We start from the raw sequence: 10,017 nt of genomic DNA on the forward strand, positions 1-10,017 counted from the left end.
AGAAACTCAGCACATCGCTTTGGGAAGGCTGATGACCGGTTCTTTCTAGTGATTTTTTGTGCTGATACCGTGATCCGGGTTATTCTCGTCAGCCAGCAGCCAGGGTCGGGTGGGAGAGCGAGAGCAGAGCTGCTCCAGGTTACAGAGTAAACAGAGGGTAAGCAGAGGGCTGACCACTCTGCCTCGCCGCCGGAGCCAGGCTGATTGCTGAAAACATTAGAGCAGCAGCCCTGGCAGCAGGCGGCTCTTCAGCCTCCAGGCCACCATAAAACAGGAGCTCCTTTTTTCCACAAGAAGAAAAGACCAGTGTCTCTACAGCAAGCACTTTACCACATGGTTCTTCTGGTGGAGAGAAAAAAGCCTGACACTGTAACTCAGAAAGGCGGGGGGGGGGAGGAGAGAAAAAAAAAAAAAAAAGCTGCTCTTTTTCTGTGCTTGTGTACAGCTTCCTTATTTGTTAGGGAAACAAATACAGGCAATATAAACAATACAACACAAACACATCAGACATGATTTATTAGTATTATATACTTGCTTTTCTGAGTTCTTCGTCACTGCTTTTTCTGCACAGCTGTGACACCAAACTAACTTAAGGACTCTACTGCATGAAGGTGCTACCTTTTCCAGCCCCAGATCTCAATGCATTTCATACAGAAAAGGCAGACTGCAAGTAAGGCTGGGCTGTTTCTCCACCACATGATACATGGGTACACCCAGCCTTCACCAAAGCCTCGCAGCTTTTTCTAACACGTTCATTAACATGCTGCTAATGATAAGCATCAACTCCATTTTACCTAAAGGGAAAGTGAGTCAGGAAGAGCTGGGCTGGTCAGTCTAAAGATAGAGATGGACCCAGCAATCTCTCAAGGTCCATTTTGGAGTGTGTTACACCTCTTACTGTGGCAGGTCCATGTTCGCTGTAAGAGGACTTACTGAAACATGAAGATACTTTAAGATATCCAAACAGAGTGACCTATAATATATACTGCCATCATGCAGTGATTGCAACCTATATTTACACAGCTAACGGTTTACTCTTCTTTTTTTTTTTTTTTTTAATTTTATTTCTGCTGTAACTGATAAAAAAAAGGACACAGAGTCTGTGGTTATCATCAGATAGCTGTTTCAGAATAATTCAAAAGAACTGGAATCCTTTTCCTCTATTTTTAATTTTTTTTTATATTTTCAAAATTATTTACTCTTTAAAATCTTAAATTCTCCATCTACAACATACCTGATTCTAGCAGAAGTGTCTTAATGTTGCTATGGTTCTCAACCATATTTCCGCTGACATAACTGGAAATAGTGATATCGTAGTAGCAAACCACTTGAGCACTAAATGTCTGCCAGTGATTCCTACCTCCCCTTAATGTTGCAAACTCTGCAATGTTGTAAACTGATTTAAAAAAAAAAAAAAATTCTTTCTATCTAGAACATCTTCCTACATGCTCACAAACTGCCTTCAGCAGCTCTAAACATGCAAACTGAGATCTGTGCCTCTAAAAGCACACACCACTGCTTGAAGTAAATGTTTAGCTCCATTAGCTTCAAGAAGGAGAATATTTATACCTCAGTAAATGTTCACATCCCAAAAGGCAAGTGATCACAAAGTGAGCTAGACTATCTGGACTTGAGGTCTGCCTTAATATGTTGTGTTTTGATTTCTCATGATGTGACAGAGATTGTGTCAGGCAGAGTAGTTAGTTACAAAAGCCTTTTCTAGGTCCATCATGTGAGGAACTGATGAGAGCTTTTGGGAGCTTAGGCCCTGGCTGCCCTCAAATTACAATGGTTACCACCCTGAGTTACGCATGTCCCCATGGACGTATGTAACTTGGGTTAAAAAATGCTCCTGCCAGAAGTATAGCTATAGCTGGAGCATCTAGTGGGGATGCACACAACAGTTCAGCAGCTGATGAACCACCCTCTCCATCACTCATTCATGTTTTAAATTACTAACAGCATTTACCTCCTTTCTGGCAGTTTAATTCTCATATTCCAAGGTGCTTTCAAAAAGTCAGTATTCCTATCTATAATGAGTTTATGGGAAGCGTTTTCTTAAAGTTCACAAACAGGGTTTACAGCAGAACTAGGAACCTGCTTTAGGTCTTCCAAATAAATGATGAGTGCTTTAACTGCTATTATAAAATCTTACTGTATTTAACCAGCCCAGTAACACATGGTCTGGCTCTCCTCTGCAGACACAGCTTAAAATATACACCAAGGAAGCAATGGGGATTTGAATGGAGTTTGCAAAAGACTTATCAGGAAATATTTTGAAATTCAGATTTTCCTTCATACTCTTCAAAGAATTATGTTCACTAATCTTACAGTGAAGCCAGACAGAGATTCAAGCTGGAGCAGCCAAAGCAGACATTTGGATAACAATGTTTTCATCAGTGTTTTGTACAGGTTTTGATAGATATTATCTCTCCCATGCTGGTTGATTGCTTGCTCCAATCCCTCCTACACATCTCTCAATTTCTTCATTCCCCCATACCCAGCAAAACACTAAAATGAAATTGCTATCATTGTGCTCGTAGGTAATATTTCTTCTCTTTGCTTTCTGTCCCATCTATTTAAAATCATAATCTCTTCAAGACAGAGGCTGTCTGTTTTTTTTGTGTGTTTGTAAATTATGTGACATAGGATACCTAAACTGAAGACAGGCCTTCAGGCACTAACAGATGAACTTTGGCACTTCTTGATGAAGTGATTAAATGCACCTACCTCACATTTCTGCCAGAGGTCACTGTCATCCTGGAGCAAAGGGAGATACGTGCTTGCTCTTCAGCCATCTCACTTCACTGCTCAGGCTATTATATTATACACTTACAACTGTCTATACGAGTTTCAGTGCCAAGCTGTGAATTGCAACAATTGAGAAAAACAATTAAACTGTTCATCCATCCATATCTCATAAAAGATTTTCCTCAACTAAAGATCCATATATCTCAGAATAAAAATATTGTGACAGTGTGAGCATGTTTAGCACTTCAGAAGAAGAATTTACACAGAATAAGTTGTACAGCTCCTTAGTAAAGAAGTTTCCATCCTTCTGTAAGATCATTTTTAAAGGAGCTGCTGTAGAAACAGCAGAAATTTCTCTAAGGCTACAAGAGAGCTTGTATTGTATCCCTAATTCTACTGTCTCAACGACATAAATAATTGATTAAGTCACAAACATTTATAGATATTTCTTCAGTGGCCTAAAGCACATTTAGGCAAATTCAATTCCTGTGAGTTTGAGAGAGCTGGATTTCTAGCTGCGATATAAACACCTCTCATATAGCCTGTGATATCACACCTGTGATATATACACCTCTCACTCCAAAATACAACAAAAGAAATTTTTGACGTCAATTAAATAAGTAGGTAATATCACTTTTATTTATGTTCTCAGGGAGTTTAACAGTTAAATATTTCACAGTAGATCAGGAATAAGACTTGGGGCACCTTTTTTGGCTTCTCAGGAACAGCAGACAGCTATTTCTTCCCTGGCTGCCACAGGCACTGGCCTGGCCCTGGCATCTAACTGAGACTAGGGCTGCTGGGCTTGCCTCTCACCCATACATCCACACTGTCCTGTGAACTGGACAAGAGAAAAGCAGCCCTGCCTACCATTATCCTTCATCACAAGTAGTTTCCAAAGTTTCTATCCTTGTGTCTTCCTCCCTAAATTATCCAGTCCAAGAAGAGAAAGTGTTTTTGCCAAGGGGGCAAAAAGGCTACCCAGAGCACAAGCAGCAGAGAAGGATCATACATTTGCATCCAGCATTCTTCCCTGAGCAAGAGCTGTGGTGTCACTGCAGAAGAGGTCATGGAGAGAAACCCAGAGATGAGTTTGGTCCACCAAGAGCTCTTGCCTTCTCCTCTCAGAGGCCCATTGTAAAAAAGGAAATGGGATCACAGAGATCAGAGGTTTCAGATCCAAGCAGCCCATAAAGATAAGTAATGTTCTCAATTCTCCCTTCATTCATTCACAAAGGCATGATAACCAGACAGAGCTGCACCACTGACACATGAGGGAAAAGGAAATTAGTAGGGAAATCCTGTGGCAACAATTAGAAAAGGAGGTAAGGGAAAGCAAAACAAAATAAGACAAACTTTTATTTCTGCTCAACCCCTCTTCTTTCTACCACACAGTTTCTACCGAGTTATATCCTTCCTATTGAATTTACCAAGAATTATTCTCTGCTTCCTATCTGCCCCTCTTAGTAGGCAATGAATTCCCCAGCCTCAAATCAGCTGTGAAGGTGACTCAAACTCAAACCATATAGTTGTATCCTACTAGGCCACGTTTATCCCCCAGATGTATCCACTGCCCATTTTACCTCTCAGTACAAGTCTATACACAGCTCCAGGCCTGCACCTTGTGCAGTCCTTCTCTTCCTCTGAAGCCAAAAAGGGTTTATAAGTTTTGCTGAGTATCAGTTCATAGGTTCTGCCTGTGGGATACAAGTTGAACAGCCCTGGATTTTGCTACTGAAAAGGACCGATACAGAAAATCAGTCTGAAGATTTTCTCTTTTTTGTTGTTGTTGCTGTTTGTGTAGTTCAGGATATCCCTTTATAAATTGTTCCCTCTATAAATCTGTAAGGGCATAGACCATGCACATGTGTTTCCAATGTGATTTAAGAACACCTGTTTTATCACTGAAATAATATGGAAGGGTAAGCTTATCTATTCCATATTTTTAATTTGTTTTGGAAGCAAGGACTCATTTAATCACACTAGAACTTTCTGCTTGCTTAATCTCTCTCTCTTTTTCCCTCAACATTTCCCAATCCACATTCCTCTGAAAGTGGAAAGGGCCCTAAGCAATGATATGTTTGAAGTTTACCTGGCAAGAAAGAAACTCTTGGACTGAAATGTGTGTCCACAGATAAGGTGGGAAATGAACAGTGTTATGTGTTACGAAATTCACAATTTTTACTACAGGACAGCTAGACTGCGTTATTTCAAATATTGGCTGAACAGTATTTACTGATTGCTCTTAGATACAGCAAAAATATGTCACAGTTTGGAGTTGCTTTTTGTTTGCTTTACGTCAGTGAAATCTTCTTCCTCAACAAAAGAGTGTAGAAAAGTGTGCTCGTTATAATAAAAAGTAGAAAGACTTGAAAAGCAAGGTATGAAAAGCTCTGAAACAAAGGCAAACTCAATATTTTTGACTTTTTGTTAACAACTTAGTTTTGGTAACTTCCACCAAACCTGAAATCATATATGAAGTGGTCATTATATCAAAAAAAAAAAAAAAAGGATTTTTAATTCCAAAGATGGCAGATACGTTTTGATCTGCTGTAATACTAAAAAGTACATATAAGAAAAGGAGGTATGACACTTAATCATTTGCAACTGGTTTATACTTACTAAAACGTTTTAAAAGTGAATATATTATGAATGATTATAAAGTTGAGCAAATTTGAAGATTAATGAAATATTCCAAACGTTACATTTCTTTGTAAAAGACTACATCATAATATCTCTTCTGTCAGTGTCTAGGTTATCTTCCATTTATGGTTTCATCCTATCTAGGCAGTCCCTTCCTGTCCCGCTTTTTGGCTCAGGATACTCCACTCCCTTTTGTTTGACCAGTAGGAAATTCACAGTTCCAACAGGAAGGCCCCACCTTCACAAGAAATATCAGATGTTTTTTTTTATGATTCATTTTTTATGGATAACCTTGATTATATGACATGCATTTGATTTTTGTTTTAAAGAGATTTAGCTGAGTTTTGACGATTACTCTTTTCTTCTCTTAATTTGCATGTATACGTAGTACAGTTTCTCTTTCCTTCATTACATGAGTAACTTCAATTTCTCAGAGTTAGTAAAGAATGAAAAATTGTTTGATCTTTTTTCTCAGTCTTTTAATACAACAGTGTTTTCTGAGGGAAATTTCAGTTTTTCATGTACCTAATAGTTGATGCACATCTTGTTATCTGCTGGTTGAAAATCAGTGGGGATATGGAACTTCAGTCGGTTGCATACATGTAGACTTATAGACACAGAGCTTATGTTTCTAGCATAAGTCAAGAGTCTGCAGATAAAACACAGAAACTACAGAAGATTTTTCAGCCCTTATGAAGTAACATTTGAAAGCCAGGTGGAATACAGTACCATATTTCAAAAAGATACACAATGCCTATCATGAGGCAACTAAATTAGCCTGTATCCAGACTGACACACAAATGATGTAAACTGCAGCCTAGAATTGCTCAAATTTGGTGAGTCCACTTGCTCATTCCATCACCTCAGGCTATAAAAATGTGCTGTGTTTCCCCTTTGGTTTAAGAATTCACCCAGCAACAGTAATTAACATTATACAATTAAAAGTGTTTTAGTTATACCAAAAAAAAAAAAAAAGGAAACTTCACAGGAACCGCATGCAGTTTGGGATCCCAAATCCAGTCTTGATTGCATGTTGGTAAACATTCAAGAGAAAATGATACAGGCTTATCTTTCAATTTTAATTTATTAAAGCGAAAGTGGGAAAGCTCTTTATAGCTTTCACTGTGATACCTGAGATAAGAAAAGAACTTCAGAGATCAAATCCAGACCAAAACTGTGTGTGAGAAAGAAAAGAAAAAAAAAAAAGAAAAAAAAAAGAAGGAAAAAAAAGATAGATTTTCAAAGTAGAAGTTAATATATGCCAACTTCTGGAAGCCTTACCTTCATTTTAAGGTTTTAATGGTAAAAGGAGATCATGCCTAAGATCAACTCATGTCTGCTGCAGCATAAATGCTACTGTATTAAAAATTTAAATGGTTTTAGACTATATACATAGTACATCAAGTCAACCTTTGATTGGGGAAAGAGTCTAAGGTTCTAAGGGGGGCACTGATTATCTCCAGGATTCTTCCTTGGCAGGAGTAGGGCTCACTCCCTGTTCCTCCATGCACCAGGAAAAACTCGTGCCAGCTTTTTAGATGGCTCAGCCTTGCTTTTACTTGCCTTGGCTTGTTTTCTCAGAGGGACTGCTTGTCCTGCCAGGGAAATTCCAGCTTCAGCTCCTGAAGAAGATGGCTGTCTCCCAAAAAGGCATGAAGCTCCAGCTTCTTGGTCTCACTAGAAGCAGGGTTAAGATTTATGCCTGGGATTTCATAGGTTATGCAGCTTCCTTTCTGTGCAGAGGGCTTCTTTTTAATGGTTGTCTTGATGGTAAAGATGACACCTGTGGACACCTTGGGGAATGGCTCCAGAAGAAGGGCATGGCCTACTGCCCTGGGGCAGAGATAAAAAACACTTCTTCTGTTCTATCTGTGGAAGTCAAGATTATTTTGGAATTTCGTGCTACAATGGCCAGGGCAGTGGGTGAGACCTAGGGATTTTTTGGCAGGAATCACCTGGCTCTTTTTTTTTTTTTTCTTTCTCCTGCAGTCCTCACTGAGGCAATAGGGAACAGGCAGGGCAGAGATGCAGGAGGAGGAAGGAACCCCCTGCACATTCTTTGCCTGTCAGGGAGGGCAGAAACCTTTATTTGGCAGTCACATATCCTTAGGTCTGCACTTGTGAACAGTACAGGCTCTCCATATATCCTGACATACAGTGAGTAAGAGAAGAAGACACAGATGTCCTTGTGAAGCTTTTTGGCCAATATTTACTCTAGACTGGGGGGAAGAGGAGATGTGGAAAGACTCTATATGTGGCTTGTCAATTAGTCAATAATTATGAAAACTACTTAATTCACAAATTGGACTAAAGAACCTCTGGAGGTTTATTCCAACCTAAATTATTCTATGTAACTCTGAATCTATGATATTTATTTTCAGGTAGGTTTTCCAAAAAGCTATTCCAGTTACATTGCCTGAGTGATATCTGAAAGTTAGATTTTTCACATTCTCTCAAATATGGTTACAGTATACCAAGCTTGGCTTTACATCATTGCTTTATTACTCCTGGACCATCATCCTTGCCAGGAAATGATGAGACGAACTCTACTTTCAAGTTATGCAATGACATAAATTCATGGCATTTAGCTATATGTTTCTGTTGTTCATCCCCTGGTAATGAACCCCTTTTATAAATGTTCTTTGCATTTGCCTGTCCTGTACATAACACATTCACTGACATGCAATCTTAGTCATCCTGTTATCCTAAGACGATCACACTGGAGCTGGAAGGAGAAAATCTCCATGCAGAAAACTAATCCTGTGACATTTTCAATGTGACAAGAACCAGGACATGCTGTAATTCTAACCAGACAGTCTGTTATTGAAAGATACATGGTCCAATTTCTTGTCTAAATCTCCAGCATTTAATAGGGACCAGGACTTTTGGGTGCTAATCTAAGCCAAATTAAACTTTGCATACTTTGAGGCTTAACTATCATTACCATATTATGTACTTCTTCAATATTGTGTAACTCTTTCACTTCTTCCTGTTTGTCGTGTAATTTCTTCATTGCTGCTTTTTGATGAAAAACAATGCAAATGTTGTGTTTTTTTTTTTTTTTTTAAAAGTAGAAGCAATGAATATTAGGCATCAGTTACACTTTAATATTTTAAATTTATCTTTTTTTATTGTTATAAGACTACTTCAGAAGAAAAAAATATATATATATAAATCTTCTGCCTGAAATCTATGGAAGGAGAAAAAATCTCATGTAGGGAACTCAGGGGGAACAGGAGACCACTGAAGAAGAAGAATAGTGCTAATGTCCAAGAATAAAAACAACTGACTAGCAGGGTAAATTTGCACAGTCCTCTGGTAACTTTGGAGACATTTATGTTTTAAAAAAACACTATTAAATTTTGAAATTAGAAGTTACAGTCAATAGGAAAAAAATAATTTTTTTAAAGGCATGATTGACCTGTCTGTGTTCAGCACGTTGGAACAAGGTCACTTTAATATAACAATAACAATAACAATAACAATAACAATAACAATAACAATAACAATAACAATAACAACAATAACAATAATAATAAAAGAAATCTATTAATTTATGCCAGTCTGCCAGAAAAGTTGCCATTGATCTGTATATATTATACAGACCAAAGTCTCAGTAATACTGTTTCCTAACTATCTCCATCTGGATTACTGAGTTCTGAAATATATAGCAAAGCTTTTCCCATTTGGATCATGATTTTAACCAGAGCATAGATCATTATAAACCCCAGAATCTTTGAGCCAAGGGATTTTGCATATTGCAAGAGTCCCACGGGTTATATTACTGAAGGTGTAAATCACAGATTGCTGTTTACCAAGAAATGCCATGGGTTACACTGACTAATACCAAATATTTAGGAAATAAAATGCTTTTGTGCATCCTCAATTCACATTTATAACAGCATTATTAGTGGAGTAGAATTTCCTCCTGAGAACAACTGAAAGGGTCCTTTTAACATGACCTCAGTGCTTGTCACTCTTACATTCATTGAGCACAAACAGCTAAAAGCAAATCTTATTCATCTCTCCAAGTTTGTTTCATTAAGATGCCACAGCACTGACAGCACCCTGAATACCTCCAAACACCCAAGACTTGGCTTTCTGGGCTCAGGGTTGAACCTAGAGACAATGCAGATTGGGGCCTTGAAATGGAGACGCAGAAGCTGCTTCAGCATGGGACTGCCCCTTCTTCACACAGGGCTTCTGGAATTGACCTGCCCTTGCCCGTTAGGAATGAGGTCCTGGCTGGGCCCATGGCCTGCAGTAATGCCTTGTGATAGCTGACCATAGTCATCATCCCTATCCCACCCCACCCCATTCCACCTTGTGGGGGCTGAGGGATGGGTCTGGTCAGGGAGGGAGAGCATAGCTCTGTGGGCCCCTCTCCAGCCTTCAGTCCAAGGACTGCACAGTCCAAGACAAACACATTTAACTGAGCATTAAACAGATAAATTAAAAGTCATTGAATAAAGCAGTAATGATTTAATCTCTCCCTGAAGTGTGTCATCTCCTATCAAGCAGCACTTAACTCCAGCTCTAACCAGGACCCAAGGAAAACAGATTGCAAAACTGCATTCAGACGAGAAATCCCTGTCAGCCATGTTGAAGTTGCAAGCTGATAGT

Source organism: Anser brachyrhynchus (assembly GCF_964034855.1).
Source record: "Anser brachyrhynchus genome assembly, chromosome: 1".
Classification (NCBI taxonomy): domain Eukaryota; kingdom Metazoa; phylum Chordata; class Aves; order Anseriformes; family Anatidae; genus Anser; species Anser brachyrhynchus.